Here is a 27,450-nt window from a genome sequence, read left to right on the forward strand (position 1 = left end):
AGGCCACAACAACTGCCGCAATACTGGGAATAACTGGGACCCCTGGGATCCAGGAATGCAGGAACCCCCACCAAGCCAGTGACATGGGTTTCCTTCTGTCTGAACAGTGTTCTGAGCAGACCTTGGGCACTCGCTCCACACCAAGTACACAACACCCAGAGGAAGCCAGACTCCTAGGTGCTCTAACATGCCCAGGATATGAGGTACTCTGAAACGCTCAAGATCCAGAATCATAGAATCACAGACACAGCTGCACTTTGAGGAGGTCAGACACAACCAGGATCACAGGAGGGGAAGGCTTCAGTCAGAGACAGCAAGAGTAGTAACACTAGAAATAGGCAGATCGCAAGAGGTGAGTGCAAGAACATAAGCAACAGAAACCAAGGTTATTTGACATCATCAGAACCCAGTTTTCCCACTACGACAAGTCCGAATACCCCATCACACCAGAAAATCAAGATTTGGATTTAAAATAATATATCATGATGGAGGTAGAGGATTTTAGAAAGGACATAAATAACTCCCTTAAAGAAATACAGGAGAATACACATAAATAAGTAGAAGCCTTTAAAAAGGAAACATAAAAATCCCTCATAGAATTACAGGAAAACACAAACAGGGGAAGGCATTGAACAAAACCATCCAGGATCTAAAAACTGGAGATAGAAACAAGAAAGATGAAAACCTAGGAAAGAGATCACATATCTTAACATAAAAAGGCGGTTTACAGCCAGCCCATGGCCATCTTCCACTTAAAGGAATAGAAACTCAAAGTAATTCTACTAAAGTAGGAACAAGTAAATATCCATTCTCCGCCAGCAGATAAACACTTTCAGCAAAGTAGCAGAATACAAAATTTAGTCAAAAAAGTCAATGGCACTGCTGTATGTAATTACAATTGGAGTGAGAAAGAAATCAACACTCTTCACAATAGCTAGGAAAAATAAAGATATCTTGAAATAATTCTAACCAAGCCTGTGAAATATTTGTAAAAACACATTTAAGTCATTATAGATATTGAAAAGATATCAGAAAATGCAAAGCTCTCTCATGTTTTTTTTTGGATTATTGAGATCAGTACAGTAAAAAATCCTTATCATATCAAAACAGAATTCTTCAAAGAATATGAACAGACAATTTTCAATTTCATATGGAAAACCATACATAAACAGACAGACTAGACAAAACAAAATACCACATAGAATAACTAAAACAATTCTGAAATATCAAAGACTTCTCTAGGTTTATGCATCTGCAAGCTGTACTACAATTTTGAAAAGTAATGAAAATACAGTAATAATAAAATTTCACATCATGGTATTGGCCCAAATGCAGGTACACTGATTAATAGAACCAAATTTAAAACACAAACATATATATATATATATATATATATATATATATGAGACACTCATTTTTTAATAAAGAATCAAAATATAATCTAGGGAAAGTATAGCATATTAAACATAGATGTTGGTCAAATTGCATGGCTGCATGTAGAATGATACACAAAAATTTCACACCTATTCCTCTGCATAAAACTCAATTCCAAATACAGACCTCAACGTAAGTCCAGATACACTGAATCTGATATAGGAAAGATGGGGATATATCCTTGAACTCATTAGCACAGCAGAAGACTTTCTGTAGAGGACACCATTAGTACAGCATTAAGAACAAAAATGAATTGATGGGATTTGATAAAACTGAAGAGCTACTGTCAGAGGACATTATCATTATGACAAAGTGGCAGCAGAGAGAATAGGAAAAAAAATTGCAAACTACACATTTGATAGAAGGCTAACATTCAAACTATTTATCAAGACATTAAGATATGAAACATACCACTAAAATATGAATATAATACTCAGAATAGGAGAACAAATTTTCAACATTCCTAGTCATAAGGAAAATGAGAATCAAAACTACTTTGATAATTCATGTTATTAATCTGAATGATCAAAATCAATAAAATAAATGACAGTTAATGCTGGAAATAAGAGGAAAACTACTCATTGATGCTGACATGAAATATTTAAATCTACTATGGAAATAAATTGAATGGTTCCTCAAAAAGATGGTAATTGGTATACCTCAAGATCAAACTGGATGACTCTATGGCATATTCTCAAAGGATACTCCAACCTACTCCAGAGACATTTGCTCATCCATGTTCATTCATGCTCTAATCATCACAGCAAAAAATTGAAAACTAAATGTCAATGAATGAATAAATGAATGAATGAGCAAACTATAGTACATTTTCACAATCAAATATTTGGATGTGAAAAAATGGAACGGTAAAACTCACAGGTAAATAAACTGATGTTGAAAAAAATCAACCTTAGCGAAGTAACTCAGAAGCATAATAACAAATATTCTTCATATTATTTATTTATGTGTGGTTATTGAGCATTAAGTAACAGACAAGTAACCTATAATCCAGAAAACCTTAGAAGTTAATATAAAGTAAGGAACTAGGGGTGAAGGACAGCTCTCCCTAAGAACTGGAAATTACATAGTTATGCATGGTAAGAATATACACAAGAAGATCAAAGAGGGAAGGTATAGAAGATGAGGCAGAGGGAAATATGGCAAAGGACAGCTAAAGTTAAGGGTTATTTGATGGTTCATATGAGAACCTAATGCAGCAGACACTTCCTAATTGAATAATTACATACACATATGAAAATAATCATAATGAAATCACCAAATAACAAGAGAACGTGTCACAAGTCAACATCTCTCATAACCAAATGAAGTCTTAGTACTGGGAAAGTGTTACGTCAAATTGACTTATTAGCTAAAACATTCCATGGGAAACACCCAATCACACACACTGTTATAGAGGCTATGGGTTGCTGTCTGTGAATGAACAAAGGGTCTTATTGCTGAAAATAGTACATATCTTAATAAGGGTTTCAATTTCTGAACCAGAACACCATGACTAAGTTGGAGAGAAAAGGACTTATTTGGCTTATACTCCCAGATAATAGTCTATCACTGGAGAAATTCTAGGCAGAAATAGAAGCAGGGCCAAAACCTGAGGGCTGAATGTGATGCAGAAACCATGGAGCAGTGCTGCCTACTGATTTCCTTGTGCCTTTAGGACCTTCTCAGATCAGACTGTGTATATAGCATTTCCGTTTGCTAATGAATTGCTGCTATGCATGTTCTTCTTTACAAGTTGGTAGGTCTGATAACACCAAGGTCATGATAGGCAGATTATGTCACATGATAACTCGGTTGCTGTGTATCAAACATTCAGCTTCCACTCAGGCACAATATCAGACCAAAGCTTGTCTTTCACAGGGCAAATTTGTCTACAATTTTGGTGGTAGTCTTTCTCAAAACCCCAAATACCTCCTTTGTAATTCACCTTTTTGCTAATGGACTACCCAAATTACCTGAGATAAAAGATCCTTAAATTTTGGCTGGACTTACTTTCCATCTTCTATTATGCATAAGTGTTGTCAATAGTTGCTGCCACCACTTTTTCCAATCAGCATAATACTGGATGCATCAATGCAGTGCATCAATATGATATCTTGAGGAAGAGGCAGATGATCAAGATCTCTTCTAAATTATAACACAGATTAGTGAGTGAATATGTCCTTGAGGCAAATGAATAAAAGTATACTGATATTCTTGCTATGTAAATTGCTTCTGGACAGGTCCTGGGAAAAAAGTATTTGCTAGATCAATAGCTGCGTAAAATGTACAAAGAGAGATATTAATGTCCTTCCTTATCTTTTTTGATGACTTTTGGTTGACAGTCAATTTCATTCGATATTAGAATGACTACTCCAGCTGGTTTCTTCAGACCATTTGCTTGGAAAGCAGTTTTCCAGTCTTTTATTTTGAGGTAATGTCCGTCTTTGTTTCTGAGGTGTGTTACCTGTATGCAGCAAAATGCTGGATCCTCTTTATGTATCCAGTCTGTCTATGTCTTTTTTATGGGGGCATTTAGTCCATTGGTGTTGAGAGATAATAAGGAGTAGTGATTGTTGTTCTCTGTTATTTTTGTATTTAGTGGTGGAATTATTTTTGTGTGTCTCTTTTCTTTTGGTGTCATTGAAAGCAGATTACTTGGTTATTCCATCTAGGTTAAGTGACCATTTTGTGTTCTTTTAGTGTCTGTATGTCATCTGCTCAGGATCTTCTAGCTTTCATAGTTTCTGGTGAGAATCTGGTATAATTCTGATATCTCTGCCTTTATATGTTACTTCACCTTTTTCCCTTTTAATATTCTTTTTTATTTTGTACATTTGGTGTTTTGACTATTATGTGACAGGAGGAATTTCTTTTCTGGTCCAATCTATTTGGAGTTTTGTATGCTTCTTGTATGTTTATGGGCATCTCCTTCTTTAGGCTAGGATAGTTTTCTTCCATAATTTTGTTGAATATATTTACTGGCCCTTTAAGTTAGTAGTCTTCACTCTTTCTATACCTATTATCCTTAGGTTTGATCTTCTCATTGTGTCCTGAATTTTCTGGATTTTTGCATTTTACATCATCTTTGATAGTCCTGTCAATGTTTTCTATGGTATCTTCTGCCCCAGCAATTCTCTCTTCTTTCTCTTGTATTCTGTTGGTGATGCTTTCATCTATGACCCCTGATCTCTTCTCTAGGTTTTCTCTCTCCAGGGTTGACTCCCTTTGGGCTTTCTTTATTGTTTCTATTTCCACTTTTTTTTTTTCAGAGCTGGGGACAGAAACCAGGGCCTTGCGCTTCCTAGGCAAGCGCTCTACCACTGAGCTAAATCCCCAACCCCTCTATTTCCACTTTTAAATCGTGAATTTTTTTTTACATTTCCTTCACCTATTTGTTTGTGTTTTCCTGTAATTCTTTAAAGGATTCTTTAAGTGGTTTTTGTGTTTCCTCTTTAATGGCTTCTATTTTTTTACTTGTGTTGTCCTGTATTTCTATAAAGGAAATATGTATATCCTTCTTACTTTTCTCTATCATCATCATCATCTTCATCATCATCATCATCATCATCATCATCAAATGTGATTTTAAATCCAAATCTCATTTTTCAGGAGTGTTTGGATATTAAGTATTTGCTTTGGTGGGAGATCTGGGCTCTGATGATGCCAAGTATTCTTGGTTTCTGTTGCTTAGGTTCCTACACTTGCTTCTCACCCTCAGGTTGTCTCTGGTGTTAGTTTCTCTTGCTGACTCTGTAAATGGCTTGGCTCTCTTGTAAGCCTGTGTGTCAGCACTCCTGTAAACCTGTTCTCTTTCAACTGGATCTGGGAACAGAGAACTCTGCTTTCAGGTAGTAGGTGCCCCTGGCTTTCAACTCTTGGAGCAGGCAGAAACTGGAAGGTTCCTGGCCCTGACTTTTCCTAGGTCCCTGTGTCAAGGGGCACAGATGGCACTAGACAATATCCTTTTGAGTGTGGACAGAAATTTTTGTCACCTCTGGGTTCTCAGGAGTTTCCACACTTATGAGGGTTCATCTCTTTCCCCTATAGGATTTGTGTGCAGGGAGCTGTGGTATCTATTCAGGTCAGTTCGAGGCCCAGCCAGAAACCAGGTAGTTCCTGCTGCTAACTGCTCTTGTATTTAGAGACACTATGCAGTTTCCTCTTCGGCCAGGAATGTGGACAGAAGTGAATAGACATGGACAGAAGCGGTGGCCTTTCCTGAAGTTTCAAGTTTGTCCACATTTCTGGGAATTCAACTCTCTCCCTCATGGGATTTGGGTACAGGGTGCTGTGGGATTGGTTTGGTTCAGTTCCCAGTGAAACCAGAATCTGGAAATGTCCTATCCCAGAGGACTTCTGGCTTTGTGTGTTCTGAGTCCACCTGGCAGTGCACTTGGGGCAGAAATGTTGGTCTTACCTCTGTTCTCAGGTGTGTAGGCACTCCTGATGACTGACTTTCAACTCTTGGTGAAGGCAGAAAACTGAAGAGTCCTTCTGCAGACTGCTCCAAGGTCCCTGAGCCCAGGGGACACAGATGGCCCTAGGTGATTTCCTGTTTCGTCAGGAAGGTGGGTAGAATGTGTTTGTCTACTCTGTGTTCTCAGGAGTGTCCACGCTTCTGATGGTGCGGCTCTCTCTCCCACAAGATTTGGGTCTTCTTCTTCTTCTTCTTTTTCTTTTTTTAACTTACAAGTTAAATTTTCTTTCCTAATTTCCCATCCATAAACCCCTTATCCCATCCCCCTTTCCCACTGCTTCTATGAGGGTGTTCCCTACCCACCCTTCACTTTCCCATTTCTTTACATGACACTCCCTTACACTGTGATATTGAGCCTTGTAAGGTCCAAGGGCTTCTGCTTCCATTGATGCCCAACAAGATCATCCTCTTCTACATATGTATCTGGAGCCATGTGTCTGTCCATGTGTAAATTTAGATGGTAATTTAGATCTTGGTAGATTCCGAAGAGGAAACTGTATACAGCCTCTGGGTTCCCATAGAGGAGGGCCCAAGAGCAGCAGGACCGCTGTGACTGAGACACTGCCATAACCTGAAGAGAGCTACCGGATAAACAGTTCTCTGCACCCAAATCCCATGGGAGGGAGAGCTAAACCTTCAGAGAGGCAAACACTCTTGGGAAACAGAAGAGAAGGCACTCAGCACACATCTCTGATGCCAGAGGAAAACACCCCACGAGCAAACTTGAACCTCAGGACCACAGGTAAGACCAACTTTTCGGCTGCAAGTGACCTGCCTGGTGAACTCAAGACACAGGCCCACAGGAACAGCTGAAGACCTGTAGAGAGGAAAAACTACACGCCCGAAAGCAAAACACTCTGTCCCCATAACTGGCTGAAAGAACACAGGAAAGCAGGTCTACAGCACTCCTGACACACAGGCTTATAGGACAGTCTAACCACTGTCAGAAATAGCATAACAAAGTAACACTAGAGATAATCTGATGGCAAGAGGCAAGCACAGGAAACCAAGCAACAGAAACCAAGACTACATGGCATCATCAGAGCCCAATTCTCCCACCAAAGCAAACACGGAATATCTAAACACACCAGAAAAGCAAGATCTAGTTTCAAAATCATATTTTATCATGATGCTGGAGTACTTCAAGAAAGACATGAAGAACTCCCTTAGAGAACAAGTAGACGCCTACAGAGAAGAATCACAAAAATCCCTGAAAGAATTCCAGGAAAACACAATCAAACAGTTGAAGGAATTAAAAATGGAAATAGAAGCAATCAAGAAAGAACACATGGAAACAACCCTGGATATAGAAAATCAAAAGAAGAGACAAGTAGCTGTAGATACGAGCTTCACCAACATAATACAAGAGATGGAAGAGAGAATCTCAGGAGCAGAAGATTCCATAGAAATCATTGACTGAACTGTCAAAGATAATGTAAAGCAGAAAAAGCTACTGGTCCAAAACATACAGGAAATCCAGGACTCAATGAGAAGATCAAACCTAAGGATAATAGGTATAGAAGAGAGTGAAGACTCCCAGCTCAAAGGACCAGTAAATATCTTCAATAAAATCATAGAAGAAAACTTCTCTAGCCTAAAAAAAGAGATACCCATAGGCATACAAGAAGTCTACAGAACTCCAAATAGATTGGACCAGAAAAGAAACACCTCCCGTCACATAATAGTCAAAACACCAAACGCACAAAATAAAGAAAGAATATTAAAAGCAGTAAGGGAAAAAGGTCAAATAACATATACAGGAAGACCTATCAGAATCACACCAGACTTTTCGCCAGAAACTATGAAAGCCAGAAGATCCTGGACAGATGTCATACAGACCCTAAGAGAACACAAATGGCAGCCCAGGTTACTGTATCCTAAAAACTCTCAATTAACATAGATGGAGAAACCAAGATATTCCATGACAATACCAAATTTACACAATATCTTTCTGCAAATCCAGCACTACAGAGTATAATAAATGGTAAAGCCCAACATAAGGAGGCAAGCTCTACCTTAGAAGAAGCAAGAAACTAATCGTCTTGGCAACAAAAAAAAGAGAAGAAAAGCACACAAACATAACCTCATATCCAAATATGAATATAACAGGAAGCAGTAATCATATTCCTTGATATCTCTCACCATTAATGGCCTCAACTCCCCAATAAAAAGACATAGATTAACAAACTGGATACGCAACGAGGACCCTGCATTCGGCTGCCTACAGGAAACACACCTCAGAGACAAAGACAGACACTACCTCAGACTGAAAGGCTGGAAAACAACTTTTCAAGCAAATGGTCGGAAGAAGCAAGGTGGAGTAGGCATTCTAATATCAAATAAAATCAATTTTCAAATAAAACTCATCAAAAAAGATAAGGAAGGACACTTCATATTCATCAAAGGAAAAATCCACCAAGATGAACTCTCAAAACAAATATCTATGCCCCAAATACAAGGGCACCTACATATGTAAAAGAAACCTTACTAAAGCTCAAAACACACATTGCACCTCACACAATAATAGTAGGAGTTTACAACACCCCACTCTCATCAATGGACAGATCATGGAAACAGAAATTAAACAGAGTCATAGACAGACTAAGAGAAGTCATGAGCCAAATGGACTTAACAGACATTTATAGAACATTCTATCCTAAAGCAAAAGGTTATACCTTCTTCTCAGCTCCTCATGGTACTTTCTCCAAAATTGACCATATAATTGGTCAAAAAACGGGCCTCAACAGGTACAGAAAGATAGAAATGATCCCATGCGTGCTATTGGATCACCACGGCCTAAAACTGGTCTTCGATAACAATAAGGGAAGAATGCCCACATATACGTGGAAATTAAACAATGCTCTACTCATTGATAGCCTGGTCAAGGTAGAAATAAAGAAAGAAATTAAAGACTTTTTAGAATTTAATGAAATTGAAGGTACAACATACCCAAACTTATGGGACACAATGAAAGCTGTGCTAAGAGGAAAACTCATAGCGCTGTGTGCCTGCAGAAAGAAACAGGAGAGAGCATATGTCAGCAGCTTGACAGTACACCTAAAAGCTCTAGAACAAAAAGAAGCAAATACACCCAGGAGGAGTAAAAGGCAGGAAATAATCAAACTCAGAGCAGAAATCAACCAAGTAGAAACAAAAAGGACCATAGAAAGAATCAACAGAACCAAAAGTTGGTTCTTTGAGAAAATCAACAAGATAGATAAACCCTTAGCCAGACTAACGAGAGGACACAGAGAGTGCGTCCAAATTAACAAAATTAGAAATGAAAAGGGAGACATAACTACAGATTTAGAGGAAATTCAAAAAATCATCAGATCTTACTATAAAAACCTATATTCAACAAAATTTGAAAATCTTCAGGAAATGGACAATTTCCTAGACAGATACCAGGTATCGAAGTTAAATCAGGAACAGATAAACCAGTTAAACAACCCCATAACTCCTAAGGAAATAGAAGCTGTCATTAAAGGTCTTCCAACCAAAAAGAGCCCAGGTCCAGACGGGTTTAGTGCAGAATTCTATCAAACCTTCATAGAAGACCTCATACCAATATTATCCAAACTATTCCACAAAATTGAAACAGATGGAGCACTACCGAATTCCTTCTACGAAGCCACAATTACTCTTATACCTAAACCACACAAAGACACAACAAAGAAAGAGAACTTCAGACCAATTTCCCTTATGAATATCGACGCAAAAATACTCAATAAAATTCTGGCAAACCGAATTCAAGAGCACATCAAAACAATCATCCACCATGATCAAGTAGGCTTCATCCCAGGCATGCAGGGATGGTTTAATATACGGAAAACCATCAACGTGATCCACCATATAAACAAACTGAAAGAACAAAACCACATGATCATTTCATTAGATGCTGAGAAAGCATTTGACAAAATTCAACACCCCTTCATGATAAAAGTCCTAGAAAGAATAGGAATTCAAGGCCCATACCTAAACATAGTAAAAGCCATATACAGCAAACCAGTTGCTAACATTAAACTAAATGGAGAGAAACTCGAAGCAATCCCACTAAAATCAGGGACTAGACAAGGCTGCCCACTCTCTCCCTACTTATTCAATATAGTTCTTGAAGTTCTAGCCAGAGCAATCAGACAACAAAAGGAGATCAAGGGGATACAGATCGGAAAAGAAGAAGTCAAAATATCACTATTTGCAGATGACATGATAGTATATTTAAGTGATCCAAAAGTTCCACCAGAGAACTACTAAAGCTGATAAACAACTTCAGCAAAGTGGCTGGGTATAAAATTAACTCAAATAAATCAGTTGCCTTCCTCTATACAAAAGAGAAACAAGCCGAGAAAGAAATTAGGGAAACGACACCCTTCATAATAGACCCAAATAATATAAAGTACCTCGGTGTGACTTTAACCAAGCAAGTAAAAGATCTGTACAATAAGAACTTCAAGACACTGAGGAAAGAAATTGAAGAAGACCTCAGAAGATGGAAAGATCTCCCATGCTCATGGATTGGCAGGATTAATATAATAGAAATGGCCATTTTACCAAAAGCAATCTACAGATTCAATGCAATCCCCATCAAAATACCAATCCAATTCTTCAAAGAGTTAGACAGAACAATTTGCAAATTCATCTGGAATAACAAAAAACCCAGGATAGCTAAAGCTATCCTCAACAATAAAAGGACTTCAGGGGGAATCACTATCCCTGAACTCAAGCAGTATTACAGAGCAATAGTGATAAAAACTGCATGGTATTGGTACAGACACAGACAGATAGACCAATGGAATAGAATTGAAGACCCAGAAATGAACCCACACACCTATGGTCACTTGATTTTTGACAAAGGAGCCAAAACCATCCAATGGAAAAAAGATAGCATTTTCAGCAAATGGTGCTGGTTCAACTGGAGGGCAACATGTAGAAGAATGCAGATCGATCCATGCTTATCACCCTGTACAAAGCTTAAGTCCAAGTGGATCAAGGACCTCCACATCAAACCAGACACACTCAAACTAATAGAAGAAAAACTAGGGAAGCATCTGGAACACATGGGCACTGGAAAAAATTTCCTGAACAAAACACCAATGGCTTATGCTCTAAGATCAAGAATCGACAAATGGGATCTCATAAAACTGCAAAGCTTCTGTAAGGCAAAGGACACGGTGGTTAGGACAAAACGGCAACCAACAGATTGGGAAAAGATCTTTACCAATCCTACAACAGATAGAGGCCTTATATCCAAAATATACAAAGAACTCAAGAAGTTAGACCGCAGGGAAACAAATAACCCTATTAAAAAATGGGGTTCAGAGCTAAACAAAGAATTCACAGCTGAGGAATGCCGAATGGCTGAGAAACACCTAAAGAAATGTTCAACATCTTTAGTCATAAGGGAAATGCAAATCAAAACAACCCTGAGATTTCACCTCACACCAGTGAGAATGGCTAAGATCAAAAACTCAGGTGACAGCAGATTCTGGCGAGGATGTGGAGAAAGAGGAACACTCCTCCATTGTTGGTGGGATTGCAGACTGGTAAAACCACTCTGGAAATCAGTCTGGAGGTTCCTCAGAAAATTGGACATTGAACTGCCTGAGGATCCAGTTATACCTCTCTTGGGAATATACCCAAAAGATGCCTCAACATATAAAAGAGACACGTGCTCCACTATGTCCATCGCAGCCTTATTTATAATAGCCAGAAAATGGAAAGAACCGAGATGCCCTTCAACAGAGGAATGGATACAGAAAATGTGGTACATCTACACAATGGAATATTACTCAGCTATCAAAAACAACGAGCCTATGAAATTCGTAGGCAAATGGTTGGAACTGGAAAATATCATCCTGAGTGAGCTAACCCAATCACAGAAAGACATACATGGTATGCACTCATTGATAAGTGGCTATTAGCCCAAATGCTTGAATTACCCTAGATCCCTAGAACAAACGAAACTCAAGACGGATGATCAAAATGTGAATGCTTCATTCCTTCTTTAAATGAGGAAAAAGAATACCCTTGGCTGGGAAGGGAGAGGCAAAGATTAAAACAGAGACTGAAGGAACACCCATTCAGAGCCTGCCCCACAGGTGGCCCATACATATACAGCCACCCAATTGGACAGGATGGATGAAGCAAAGAAGTGCAGACCGACAGGAGCCGGATGTAGATCGCTCCTGAGAGACACGGCCAGAATACAGCAAATACAGAGGCGAATGCCAGCAGCAAACCACTGAGCTGAGAATAGGTCCCCCGTTGAAGGAATCAGAGAAAGAACTGGAAGAGCTTGAAGGGGCTCGCGACCCCAAAAGTAAAACAATGTCAAGCAACCAGAGCTTCCAGGGACTAAGCCACTACCTAAAGACTATATATGGACTGACCCTGGACTCTGACCCCATAGGTAGCAATGAATATCCTAGTAAGAGCACCAGTGGAAGGGGAAGCCCTGGGTCCTGCTAAGACTGAACCCCCAGTGAACTAGACTATGGGGGGAGGGCGGCAATGGGGGGAGGGTTGGGAGGGGAACACCCATAAGGAAGGGGAGGGGGGAGGGGGATTTTGCCCGGAAACCGGGAAAGGGAATAACACTTGAAATGTATATAAGAAATACTCAAGTTAATAAAAAAATAAAAAATAAAAAAAAATAAAAAAAATAAAAAAAATAAAAAAAAAAAAGAATCAACAGAACCAAAAGATGGTTCTTTGAGAAAATCACAAGATAGATAAACTCTTAGCCAGAATAATGAGAGGACACAGAGAGTGTTTCCATATTAACAAAATCAGAAATGAAAAGGGAGACATAACTACAGATTCAGAGGAAATTAAAAAAATCATCAGATCTTACGATAAAAGCCTATATTCAACAAAACTTGAAAATCTGCAGGAAATGGACAATTTCCTAGACACATACCAGGTACCAAAGTTAAATCAGGAACAGATAAACCAGTTAAACAACGCCATGACTCCTAAGGAAATAGAAGCAGTCATTAAAGTTCTCCCAACCAAAAAGAGCCCAGGTCCAGACGTGTTTAATGCAGAATTCTATCAGAACTTCATAGAAGACCTCATACCAATATTATCCAAACTATTCCACAAAATTGAAACAGATGGAGCCCTACCAAATTCCTTCTATGAAGCCACAATTACTCTTATACCTAAACCACACAAAGACACAACAAAGAAAGAGAACTTCAGACCAATTTCCCTTATGAATATCGATGCAAAAATACTCAATAAAATTCTGGCAAACCGAATCCAAGAGCACATCAAAACAGTCATCCACCATGATCAAGTAGGCTTCATCCCAGGCATGCAGGGATGGTTTAATATACAGAAAACCATCAACGTGATCCATTATATAAACAAACTGAAAGATCAAAACCAAGTGATCATTGCATTAGATGAGGAGAAAGCATTTGACAAAATTCAACACCCTTTCATGATAAAAGTCCTGGAAAGAACAGGAATTCAAGGCCCATACCTAAACATACTAAAAGCCATATACAGCAAACCAGTTGCTAACAGTAAACTAAATGGAGAGAAACTTGAAGCAATCCCACTAAAATCAGGGACTAGACAAGGCTGCCCACTCTCTCCCTATTTATTCAATATAGTTCTTGAAGTTCTAGCCAGAGCAATCAGACAACAAAAGGAGGTCAAGGGGATACAGATCAGAAAAGAAGAAGTCAAAATATCACCATTTGCAGATGATATGCTAGTATATTAAAGTGATCCCAAAAGTTCCACCAGAGAACTACTAAAGCTGATAAACAACTTCAGCAAAGTGGCTGGGTATAAAATTAACTCAAATAAAGCAGTAGCCTTCCTCTACACAAAAGAGAAACAAGCCAAGAATGAAATTAGGGAAACAACACCCTTCATAATAGACCCAAATAATTTAAAGTACCTCGGTGTGACTTTAACCAAGCAAGTAAAAGATTTGTACAATAAGAACTTCAAGACCCTGAAGAAAGAAATTGAAAAAGACCTCAGAATTTGGAAAGATCTCCCATGCTCATGGATTGGCAGGATTAATATAGTAAAAATGGCCATTTTACCAAAAGCAATCTACAGATTCAATGCAATCCCCATCAAAATACCAATCCAATCCTTCAAATAGTTAAACAGAACAATTTGCAAATTCATCTGGAACAACAAAAAACCCAGGATAGCTAAAACTATCCTTAACAATAAAAGGACTTCAGGGGGAATCTCTATCCCTGAACTCAAGCAGTATTACAGAGCAATAGTGATTGAAAACTGCATGGTATTGGTACAGAGACAGAGAGATAGACCAATGGAACAGAATTGAAGACCCAGAAATGAACCCACACACCTATGGTCACTTGATTTTTGACAAAGGAGCCAAAACCATCAAATGGAAAAAAGATAGCATTTTCAGCAAATGGTGCTGGTTCAACTAGAGGTCAACATGTAGAAGAATGCAGATCGATCAATGCTTATCACCCTGTACAAAGCTTAAGTCCAAGTGGATCAAGGACCTCCACATCAATCCAGATACACTCAAACTAATAGAAGAAAAACTAGGGAAGCATTTGGAACGCATGGGCACTGGAAAAAATTTCCTGAACAAAACACCAATGGCTTATGCTCTAAGATCAAGAATCGACAAATGGGATCTCATAAAACTGCAAAGCTTCTGTAAGGCAAAGCACACTGTGGTTAGGATAAAATGGCAACCAACAGATTGGGAAAATATCTTTACTAATCTTACAACAGATAAAGGCCTTATATCCAAAATATACAAATAACTCAAGAAGTGAGACCGCAGGGAGACAAATAACCCTATAAAAAATTGGGGTTCAGAGCTAAACAAAGAATTCACAGCTGAGGAATGCCGAATGGCTGAGAAACACCTAAAGAAATGTTCAACATCTTTAGTCATATGGGAAATGCAAATCAAAACAACCCTGAAATTTCACCTCACACCAGTGAGAATGGCTAAGATCAAAAATTCAGGTGACAGCAGATGCTGGAGAGGATGCGGAGAAAGAGGAACACTCCTCCATTGTTTGTGGGATTGCAGACTGGTAAAACCACTCTGGAAAACAGTCTGGAGGATCCTCAGAAAATTGGACATTGAACTGCCTGAGGATCCAGCTCTACCTCTCTTGGGCATATACCCAAAAGATGCCCCAACATATAAAAAAGACACATGCTCCACTTTGTTCATCGCAGCCTTATTTATAATAGCCAGAAGCTGGAAAGAACCCAGACGCCCTTCAACAGGGGAATAAGTACAGAAAATGTGGTACATCTACACAATGGAATATTACTCAGCTATCAAAAAATGACTTTATGAAATTTGTAGGCAAATTGTTGGAACTGGAAAATATCATCCTGAGTGAGGTAACCCAATCACAGACAAACACACATGGTATGCACTCATTGATAAGTGGCTATTTGCCCAAATGCTTGAATTACCCTAGATGCCTAGAACAAATGAAACTCAAGACAGATGATCAAAATGTGAATGCTTCACTCCTTCTTTAAAAGGGGAACAAGAATACCCTTGGCATGGAAGAGAGAGGCAAAGATTAAAACAGACACAGAAGGAACACCCATTCATAGCCTGCCCCACATGTGGCCCATACATATACAGCCATCCAATTAGACAAGTTGGATGAAGCAAAAGAAGTGCAGGCTGACAGGAGCCGGATGTAGATCGCTCCTGAGAGTCACAGCCAGAATACAGCAAACACAGAGGCGAATGCCAGCAGCAAACCACTGAACTGAGAATAGGACCCCCGTTGAAGGAATCAGAGAAAGAACTAGAAGAGCTTGAAGGGGCTGGAGACCCCATATGTACAACACTGCCAAGCAACCAGAGCTTCCAGGGACTAAGCCACTACCTAAAGACTATACATGGACTGACCCTGAACTCTGACCTCATAGGTAGCAATGAATATCCTAGTAAGAGCACCAGTGGAAGGGATAGCCCTGGATCCTGCTAAGACTGAACCCCCAGTGAACTAGATTGTTGGGGGAGGGCGGCAATGGGGGGAGGATGGGGAGGGGAGCACCCATAAAGAAGGGGAGGGGGGAGGGGGACCCTAGTGCCCGGAAACCGGGAAAGGAATAACACTCGAAATGTATACAAGGAATACTCAAGTTAATAAAAAACAGAAAAGAAAATATCATCCTGAGTGAGGCAACCCAATCACAGAAAAACATACATGTTATACACTCACTGATAGATGGATATTAGCCCAAAAGTTTGAATTACCTAAGACACAATCCACAGACCACATGAATCTCAAGAAGGCTGACCAAAATGAGGATTCTTCCCTCCTTCTTTTAAAGGGGAACAAAAATATCCATAGGAGGAAATAGGGAGGCAAAGTTTAGAGCAGGTTGAAGGAACAACCATTCAGAGCCTGCCCTACATGTGATATATATATATATATATATATATATATATATATATAGATAGATAGATAGATAGATAGATAGATAGATATAGATAGATATAGATAGATAGATAGATATAGATATAGATATAGATATGTATTAAAACTAGACAAGTTGAATGAAACTAAGAAGTGCATGCTAACAAGAACCAGATATAGATGTCTCCTGAGAGACACATTCAGAGAATGTCCAATACAGAGGTCAATGCAAGCAACAAACCACTGAACTGAGAACAGGACCCCTTGGGGTTAATTAGAGGAAGTATTGAAAAAGTTAAAGGAACTTGAAACCCCATTAAAACAACTATGCCAACCATCCAGAGCTTCCAGGGAATAAACCACTCCCGAAGATTATACATGGACTGACCCAGGGCTCCAACTGCATATGTATCAGAGAATAGCTTTGTTAGGGCACCAGTGGAAGGGGAAGCCCTTGGTCATGCCAAGGTTGGACCCTAGTGCATGGAAATATGGGGGGCAGTAAGGGGGCTATATGGAGGGAATACCCATATGAGGGAGGGAGAGGGCTTGAGGTCTTATGGAAACATAAAATCTAAAAATAAAATAAAACAAAACAACAACAAAAAAGCCTAGACACAATGTATCCATGAAAGCTGGAACACTGTGAAATTTATGCATAATAAGGGTTAATCAAGAAGGAAAAAAATCCAGGATAACAATACAGAAAAATATTTTTGGCAAAACTTTGAGAAAATTACTCAATATAAAAATAAGATAGCTATCAAGGAGCAAGAGGCATATGGAACAAAGAGATACAATTAGAAAAGTAACTCCCCATGAAACATAATAATCAAAATACCTAATGTACAGAAACAGATATAGTTTTAAAGGTGATAAGGAAGAAAATCAAGTTATATATAAAGACAGACAGATTAGAATTCACCTTTTCAATGGAGATTATGGAAGCCAGCAATTCATGCAGAGATATTCCATATTATCTGAGAGACCACAGATTACATCATGATTACTTTACAAAGCAATATTAAATCACAATTAATAGATAAAACAAAACACATCATGATACATAATCATTTCCCAATCCAGGTCAATAGAAGACAGAAAGGAAAATTTAAGTATGAAATAAAAGTTAGTTATAACAACAGGCAATAAGGGATTATCAATCCCACAACAGCTAATCAAAACAGAAAAAATCCTAACAAAATCAACAAACATCCTTCTTTTACAGTTTCCAGTACTAATGCTATCAATTCCCAGATAAATGGTCCAGACTAGAAGATTTTATTAGAATACCAGGTCCATCTTTCTGATGCCCCCCTCCAAATATATTTTCCCCTTCTCTAAAATGATGGAAAAATATTCTGAGCCAAGAGAATTAAGAAGCTGTCGGGATTAGCAATTTTAATATCAGACAAAATAAACTTCAAATGAAAATGAAACATAAGATAGGAAAATCTTTAATGATTTAAGAAAATTATATATTAACACAGTCTATTATGTATTAACAGTAGTACATGGCAATTATATATTAACAATTAAGGCAGTTATAGTGGATTACTTTATAGCCCCTCTCATGAATAGACATGTTGTCCAGATAAAATTTTAGCATGGAAAAGCTAGAGTTAAATCACATGAAAAATTAACCCCAGAGACAATCCACTTATTTTGAAACATTGACTGTACGGTTATATTCACTTCTCATACAAATATGAGCTTCAGAAATCAACCTTCCTCAACTGTCCTTCTAAGTACTAAGGGCAAAAAGTAGCTATGTCTCAGCCTTGGAATCCTTAGAAAAAGAAAAAAAAAAATGGCAGTCTGAAAGGCACCGCGAAAAGGCATTTCAGAAACTGCATTAGAAATGTTATCTAATTTTTATGTAATAATTCAAATGGAAATTCAAATGAAAACTTCTGTCAAGATTGGCTAAGTTCAAAGATAAAATAATTAGTTAAAAAGTTACTGTATGAGAAAAAAAAGAGAAGCAACAAAATTAAAAACTTTTGTAGAGGAAGACAATGAGATTTCTTTTGACATGTTATTGAAGTTTTTACAGCACAAGCATTAGAAATAAATTCCAAGCAGGGAGTCAGTTGTAGAATGGGGATTAATTTTTTTTCTAATTCTCATCACTTTTTAAATTATATAAGCTTGGGAACAAGGAATTCGTTTCTTCTTAAAATACTTGAAACTGTTTAAGACACTCCCAAAAACAATACAAGAAGAATCAGTATTAAACTGTTGACACTTTAGATCACCACAAAAATAATTTTGACTAAATCATAATGGGCGATATGTTGAGCTTAATGCCATGGAAAAAATAGTCTTTAGGACCTCTCAGAATCTGAGGACTCTTTTTTTTTCTTCTCTTCATGTTCAAATTACTTCTGCTCAGTATAGTCCTTTAGTTTCTAGTGAAGCTAGCAGCCACAAGGTTCTCTTTGATGAATAGAAAGAATCTGGGATTTCAAGGATGGCTATTAATGTCCACATGAGATGAAAGTAAGTGTGAAAGGCTGAGCTGTGCTTGCTAATTAGTAATTCATGTACTACCTTCCTAAGAATAAAAGAACTTTTAAGCAAGTTCTGCCTAGAAAGTGGATCTATTTAATCTGATACGTGATCAATTAAAAAAAGAACAGGATGCTCAAAATGAAATATAAGCTTTAGTAGAAGTATTTGGTTTGGGGAAGCTATGACTTACAAAGGTGTATTTGATTACATTTCATTTTCCTTGATTACAGACAAGAAAATCAAAGCCTTTTCTGTTTAAAAATATGAATTATTTAATCCTATTTCATGTGTTTTATTGTACTCCTGAATGTGTATTACATGTGAACAAGTACACCCAGAATCCAGAATACACATTGCCAGATCCTCGGAAAATGGAATGTCAGATGTTCTTTAGCAATATGATATGAGGGGTAAGAATCAAATTTGGATCATTTTAAAACAATAAGTTCTCTTAACATAGATGCCTGTCCAAAAAGCCTATTTTAGAAGGTGCCAGCTTGTGTTTCCCTCTTGGTAATTGTTTATTTTCTTTTGTTTTTTCCTCGGGTTTCTTTTTTTTGTGTGTGTGTGCTCAATAGAGTCTATGTTTGTATGTATATTTGTTTATTCACATAGATGAAAATTCTCCCATGGAATATATTGAGAGTCTGTGTTTATTTCCACACATGTCACATAGTATTACTTGTAAGATATTAATATTTACTGATTGAAGCAAAAGTTATATGCAATTACAGTTTATAGAAAATATGATTCGTTAAACAATCATCTTATATAAGTGAGATTATAAGTTGATCTTTCAAGCAAAATGTAATGCTAAAATACACTTGATTCTTTTATGATTCAGATTCCTAATTATTGTAAATGCTGTGGTTTGTATTTTTCAGACAAAACCAACAAGAATTGGGAGTAAAGCCATAGTTTTTTGTTTTGTTTTGTTTTAACCAAACCACAGTAAGATATGAAAGACATAGCAGAAATTATAAGTGGCACCTATGCAAAAGTATTGAAGGATAAAAAACTGTTTTCTAGGAATTCCAGCATAACTTATTAATTCCTGTCATAAAAATTGCTTAGAGTTAATTTGGAATAGATCTTTGAATTTGTCTTCTGAACAGAATACCCTTCTATTCATTGAGGACTGTTTCTAGGTCCCTCTTAGTACTCTAAAGCGTATAAATACCCAAAGTTGTGTTCAACATACACAAGGAAGACAATTTATATATAACCTAGGTATATATTTCGGCATTTATTACCATCTATTTTGCTCAACTTGTCCCTAAATTCCCCTCCCAATTCTAGTCATTTCTCCCAGTATTTTCTCCTTTCCCTAGTGCTCCCCCAATGTGGTCCCTATTTTTCTCAGCCCTACTTGCCCCAAGTCTGCCTGAAAATATTCTATTTTGGCTTCCATGAATTCCCACATAAGTCCTCCTTGTTGTTTACCCTCTCAGGGTCTGTGAACTCCAGCAAGTTTGTCTTTTACCTAACAGCCAATATCCACTTACAAGTGAAAATTTAACATGTTTGTCTTTCCAGGTCTGGGTTGCCTTACTCAGAATGATTAATTTTTTAGTTCCATCCATTTGCCTGCAAATTGTGTGAAGTTATTGTTTAGAAAATAAAAAAAAAACAATCCATTATGTAAATGTATTACATTTTCTTTCTCCATTCTTCAGTAGAGGGATATCTAAGTTGTTTCCAGTTTGAGGATATTATGAACATAGTTGAGTAAGTGAGCTTGTGATAGGATGTAATGAGGGATATCTAAGTTGTTTCCAGTTTGAGGATATTATGAACATAGTTGAGTAAGTGAGCTTGTGATAGGATGTAATGTCCCTAGGGAATATGTTTACAGCTGGTATGGTTGGGTCTTGAGGTAAATAGATTTTCAATTTTCTGAGAAACAACCAAATTGATTTCCAAAGTATCTATGTAAAATTTCACACCTACTAGCAGTGGAGGAATGTTTTGTATTCTCCATATGCTTGTCAGGTTGGGGATGTCACCTGTGTTTCTGATCTTAGCAATTCTTACAGGTGTGTGCTTTCTAAAATTCAATGAAAATGAATGTACAATATACTAAACATGGGGGACACAAAAGAAGTTGTGCTAGTACTATTTTCCTTCTTAAAGAAATTAGTGACATCTACTTCTTTAGCTTAACAGCAAGCCAGAAATCTCCAGAACAAATAGATGCACACACATTCAAGAGGAGTAGACAGCACAAAATAATCAAACTCATGGGTCAAATTTATAAAATAGAATCAAAGAAAACAATAAAAATAATCAAGGAAACAGAGTTTGTTCTTTGAGAAATTTAACAGGATGATAAATCCTTATATGATTTAACTATTCTCACTAATTTTATTGTACAATAATTCTTTCCTTTTCTCTCTTAATTCATTAAAGTCTTGTGCATATTAACGTGTGAAATAATGGGCTTTTTAATTGATTGCTCTATTTTGTGCCTATATGTACATCCTATTGAATTAATTTCTTCCTGGTGCAATTCATTGTTCCTCATACCTTACTTAATCCTAAAAACTATAGATATTAGACTAATGTGAAGACTCATGCCTTTAGTCTACACACTTAGAAGGATGAGTCTTTCAGATACTTATGAAGTTGAGTCAAGCCTGATCTATGTAACACTCCCACTGGCAGCAAAGGATATATAGTAAGAAATATCTTGAAAAACTATGGATACCCATTAGTTTAACCATTATGTAATACACTGATATATTTGAGAGTAGGATTACTTTAATTAACTCTAAGATTATGAGCTGTTGTGTCCAGTATCTTGGTAGTATAAGTATTAATATTTAGATAAATCTTATTTGTAGTCACTAATTGTATATTTCCAGGCATCATATTCTAATATTTTGCATATTTAAATGTCACTATTGCTATTTGAAAGCTATATGAACATTCATGATAGTAAAAGATCCCACATAATGGTGCTAAAATCTGCAGTAATTGGTGAGAATGCAGTCAAGGCTTTTTTCTTAAGCTGTAAAGAGGCTTGATTTTCCTATGATGTTGTCCAGAGGATGCTTTCTTTTTTTATTTCATTAATTAATTTTTATCATTTTACATCCCAATGTCAGGCCTCTCTTTCCTCCCAGAACTTCTCTTACATAAATCCTCCCTCAAATCCTAAATTCCTTCTTTGAAGCAGAGAGGGACAGCAGAGCGAGAGCGAGAGCGAGAGCGAGAGCGAGAGCGAGAGCGAGAGCGAGAGCGAGAGCGAGAGCGAGAGCGAGAGCGAGAGCGAGAGCGAGAGCGAGAGCGAGAGCGAGAGCGAGAGGGATGCCTGCCAGGCATAGTCAAATCCAGTCAGGGTCTGTTGGCAAAATTTCCCTGCCTGATAAGACATGAAATGAAAAGAGGAGTGGAGCTTCAATTGTGGCTCAAGGCAAGGGGCTGAAGATTCTATTGACCTTAGTGAAAGTAACAGGAAGGCTTCTAGCTGATGCTGATAACAGATGACTTATGTTTATATGTTAACAATTGACTCTGTTAGCTTGTGTATTTGTTTCTCACAGTCCTATGTATTATAAAAGAGCTATGAAGAATATACTTGCTGCTGGTTTGGTATTGGCCTGTAGCACTTCCATATCTCTGTCTTGCATAATTTTTCTGCCTTTTCTATTGTCATCCTCACTCCCCTGTCAGAGGGTATTCAAATTTCTGCTGGCAGACTGTTACGTGCTTCCATTCCCCAGCTACCATCTCCACTTGGCAAATCACGCCACTGTGGAACTGAAACCAGACAAGACCATCTAGTAAGGGGAATAGTTTTCATAATCAGCCAAGATATTCAATGACAACCCCTGCTCCAGTTGTTGGGGGACCAACATTAAGAGAAAACAACATATATGATATAGAGATGTAGATATAGAGATAGATAGATAGGTAGATAGGTAGATAGATAGATAGATAGATAGATAGATAGATAGATAGAGATAGAGATAGATAGATACATAGAAAGAAAGAAAGAAAGAAAGAAAGAAAGAAAGAAAGAAAAAAAGAAAGAAAGAAAGAAAGAAAGAAAGAGCGAGCTAGCTCAGGTCTAGCCAATGCTTGCTCTTTGGCTGATGGTTCATCTTCAGAAGCCTCAAGAGTCCAGGTTAGTTGCTGGTCTTCCTGTAGAGTTCTTGTCCTCTTTGGGTACTTCAGTCCTTCCCCCAGTGCTTCCACAAGTCTCTCTGAGATTCATCTAATATCTGACTCTGTCTCTGCAACTGTTTTCATTGTCTGCTGACTAGCACGTCTCAGAGCACAGCCCGGCCTGTCAACAAGCACAACAGAGTATCATTAAGTGTCAGGGATTAGTTCTTGCCCATGTGATGGGTCTAATTTGGGTCAGTCAGTTGACCATTCCCTCAGTCTCTGCTCTAACTCTATCACTGTACATCTTGTAGGCAGGGCACACTTTTGGTCTAAGCTTTTGGGGGTTCGTTGCTATCCTTATCCCACTACTGGGAGTCTTTTATGCCTATAGGTGGCTAATTCAGGATCCATATCCCCTGCTGCTAGACTTCTCAGCTAGAGTCACTCCCACAGACACCCTGGGGCATGCCGACCCCATCCTAGGTGTCTGGGGCATCCTGACCCCATCCTAGGTGTCTGGGGCATCCTAGAGATGACCCCACCCCTGCCTATAAATGATTTCTATTTTTTATCCCCTGTTCTTCTTACTCCTGATTCTCCCATCCAGCTACCCTCTAAATTCCCCCCCTCCTACCTGTGTTCCTTCCTCCATCCACCTCTAATATCTATTTTATTTCCCCTTCTGAGAAATATTCAACCATACTTCCTTGGGCACTCCTTGTTATTTGGCTTATTTGGGTTTGTGGAAGCTATTTGGTTTTCCTGTAATTTATAGTTAATATCCACTTTTATGTTAGTAAATACTATTCATACCCTTTTGAGTTTGGGTTAGTTCACAGACAGGTTGATTAATGGAAATGAACCAAAGACCCAGAAAAAACACACATGACTAAAGAATTCTGAATTTTGACAAAGAAGCCAAAACAGCTCTTGAGTCACCCTCGCACAGTGTAGGCTTACTGTGTGATTTGTACATGATCTGGGCCCACGCTGTTTTGAACTAATACTTGACTATCTTGTCAAGATGCCTGAGGAAGTGTACCACAGAGAGAAAAAGGTGGACACCTTTTCCTTGCAGGCAGAAATTGCCTAGCTCATGTCCCTAATTATCAATACTTCTCTTTTCCTCCAGGAGTTGATCTCTAATGTTTCTGATGCCCTGGACAAGATTTGCTGTGAGAGCCTGTCAGACCCTTCGAAGTTGGACAATGAGAAAGAGCTGAAAATTGACATCATCCCCAACCTCAGGAGAACACTCCGACTTTGGTGGACACAGACATTGGTATGGTCAAGGCTGATCTTATGAATAGTGTGGGAACCATTGCTAAGCCTGGTACAAAGGCATTCATGGAGGCTTTCCAGGCTGGTGCAGACATCTACATGATTGGGTGGTTTATGTCAGATTTTATTCTCCCTATCTAGTGGTGGATAAAGTGGTTGTAATCACAATCCACAATGATGATCCTTCATCTTTCATGCAAACCATGATGAGCCCATTGGCTGGGGTGCAAAAGTGATCCTTCACCTCAAATAAGACCAGACCAAATTCTTAAAGGAGAAGAAGGTCAAGGAAGTGGTGAACAATCACTTGCAGTTCCTAGGCCATTCTATCACCCTTTACTTTGAGATGGAACAAGAGAAGGAAATAAGAGATGATGAGGCAGAGGAAGAGAAAGGTAAGGAAGAGAAGGAATATAAGGAAGATTAGGAGAAGCCTAAGATTGAAGATGTAAGATCTGACAAGGCAGATGACAGTGGCAAAGAAAACAAAGAGATCAAGCAGAAGTACATTGACCAGGAAGAACTGAGTAAGATGAAGCCTATCTGTACTAGAAATCTGGATGACATCACTCAAGATAAATATGGTGAATTCTATAAGAGCCTCACCAATGATTGGAAAGACCACTTGACAGTCAAGCACTTCTCTGTAGAATATCACTTGGAATTCAGGACATTGCTCTTTATTCCCAGTGATCGCCCTCTGACTTTTTTGAGAGCAACAAGAAGAAGAATATCAAATTGTACATCTGTCATGTATTCACCATTGGCAGTCATGACGAGCTGATACCTACCTCAACTTTATCTGTGGTGTGGTTGATTCCTAGAACCTGCCTCTGAACATCTCCAAAGAAATTCTCCAGCAGAGCAAAATCCTGAAAGTCATCTACAAAAACATTGGGAAGAAGTGTCTTGAGCTCTTCTCTGAGTTGGGTGAAGACAAAGAGAACTACAAGGTATTTTATGAGGCATTCTCCAAGAATTTAAAGATTGGAATCCATGAAGATTCTACTAACCATCGCTACCTCTCTGAGCTCCTTTGCTATCACTCCTCTCAGTCTGAGGATGAGATGACTTCCCTATCAGAGTATGCATCTTCCATGAAGGAGACACAGAAGTCTATCTACTATATTACTGGTTTGAGCAAAGAGCAATTGGTCTACTCTTTGTGGAACATGTGCGGAAAAAGGGTTTGAGGTGACGTATATGACTGAGCCTATTGATGAGTACTGCACACAACAGTTCAAAGAATTTGATGGAAAGAGTCTGGTCTCAGCGACTAAGGATTGCCTGGAGCTTCCAGAGGATGACGAAGAGAAGAAGAAAATGGAGGCAACCAAGGCAACATTTTGAGAATCTATGAAAGCTCACAAAAAAGATCTTGGACAAGAAGGTTGGAAAAGTGACAATTTCCAATAGACTTGCATTCTTACCTTGTTTGCAATATGACTAGCACCTATGACTGGACAGTCAACATGGAATGGATCATGAAGTCCCATGCACTGCGAGACAATTCTACAATGGGCTACATGATGGTTAAGAAACACATAGAGATCAACCCTGATCACCCACTTGTGGAGATCCTACAGCAGCATAAAACTGAAGCAGACAAAAAGAGCAAAGCTGCCAAGGACCTCGTAGTGCTGCTGTTTGAAACTGCTCTGCTCTCCCCTGGTTTCTCACTTGAGGACCACCAAACCCACAGTAACCACATCTATAGCATGATTAAACTAGGCCTGGGCTTTGACGAAGATGAGGACACTGCAGAAGAGCCTAGTGCTGCTGTTCCTGATGAGATTCCCCCACTGGAGGGTAATGTGGATCCATCTCACATAAAGGCTCATGGGAAGACCCTGTGCACTGTATAATATCCCTTTGGCTCCCCCAACATCCTTGACTGGCTTTGAGCTACCTGGCTCTCTGCTCATGTCTACAAGAATCTCTTCTATCCTGCCCTTGTGCCTAAAGGCAGAAAGAACCCCTCCCACAGAATATTAGGGTTGGCTGTTGTATATAGTAGTTTTTGTTTGTTTGTTTGTTTTATTTTGTTCTGAAATTAAAAGCATGCAAAATTAAGAAGATACTGTTTTATACAAAAAAATCCAAGACAATACAATGAAAAAGTGAGAACACCTTCAATGAATGGTACTGATTTAGCTGGATGCATGTTTGTAGAAGCATGCAAATATATCCATATTTATCATGTGTACAAAGCTCAAGTTCAAATGGATCAAAGATATCAATGTAAAGCTGGATATACTAAATCTGATAGAACATAATGTTATGAATTACACTGAACTCTTTGCTACAAGAGACTACTTCCTGAATAGTATATCAGTGGTTTAGTCATTAAAATTAACAATTTTAAATGGGACCTTATGAAACAGAAAAGCTTGTTAAAGCAAAGAACACAGTCACTAGGACAAAACCACAGGTTAGTAATTGGAAAAGCATTTTCACCAACCCTACAACTGCCTGAGAGTTAATATCCAAAATATATATAGAATTCAGGAATTATATGCTAGCCATCCAAATAACCTAATTAAAAATAGCGGTACAGAGCTAAACAGTGAATTATCAATGGAGGATCCTCAAATGGCCAAGAATCACTGAAAGAAATGTTCAACATCCTTAGTCATCAGAGAACTGAAAATCAAAAGGATTCTGAGATTCCAACTTACACCCATCAGAATGGCTAAGATCAAAGACTCAGGTGACTGTGTATGCTTGGGAGTAGGTAGCACAAGGAAAACACTCCTATGTTTATGGTGAGATTGTAAACTTTTACACCCAGTCTGGAAATCAATCTGGTGGTTTCGCAGCTAAATAGGAATAATTTTACCTCAAGATCCAGCTATGCCATTCCTGGGCATACATAAGCAAAAGATGCTACACTATCACACAAGGATACATGTTCCACTATATTCATAGCAGTTTCATTCATAGTAGAAAGAAATTGGAACCAAACTAGATGTCTCAAATGAGAAATGGATAAAGAAAATGTGGTTCATTTACAGAATGAAATAGTACTCAGATATTAAAAACAAGGATATCGTGAATTTTGCAGGCAAATCAGTGGAATGAGAAAATGTCACCTTAAGTAAGGTAACCCAGAAGATAATTTCAATCTGGTCTTCTATCACATTTGGCTTTTGCAATCTGTTGATTTTCTTATCTATGATTTTCTTTGAGCTTTGGTAGATAATTAACATAGAT

The 27,450-nt window shown here is 38.2% G+C and overlaps 1 pseudogene; it reads left to right on the forward strand.

The window, feature by feature from the left end:
* Window positions 1-23,980: 23,980 nt before the first annotated feature.
* On the forward strand, window positions 23,981-26,102 carry Hsp90ab1-ps19 (heat shock protein 90 alpha family class B member 1, pseudogene 19; annotated as a pseudogene).
* Window positions 26,103-27,450: the final 1,348 nt, after the last annotated feature.

This window comes from Rattus norvegicus, chromosome 3 (assembly GCF_036323735.1).
Source record: "Rattus norvegicus strain BN/NHsdMcwi chromosome 3, GRCr8, whole genome shotgun sequence".
NCBI classification, from domain to species: Eukaryota; Metazoa; Chordata; class Mammalia; order Rodentia; family Muridae; genus Rattus; species Rattus norvegicus.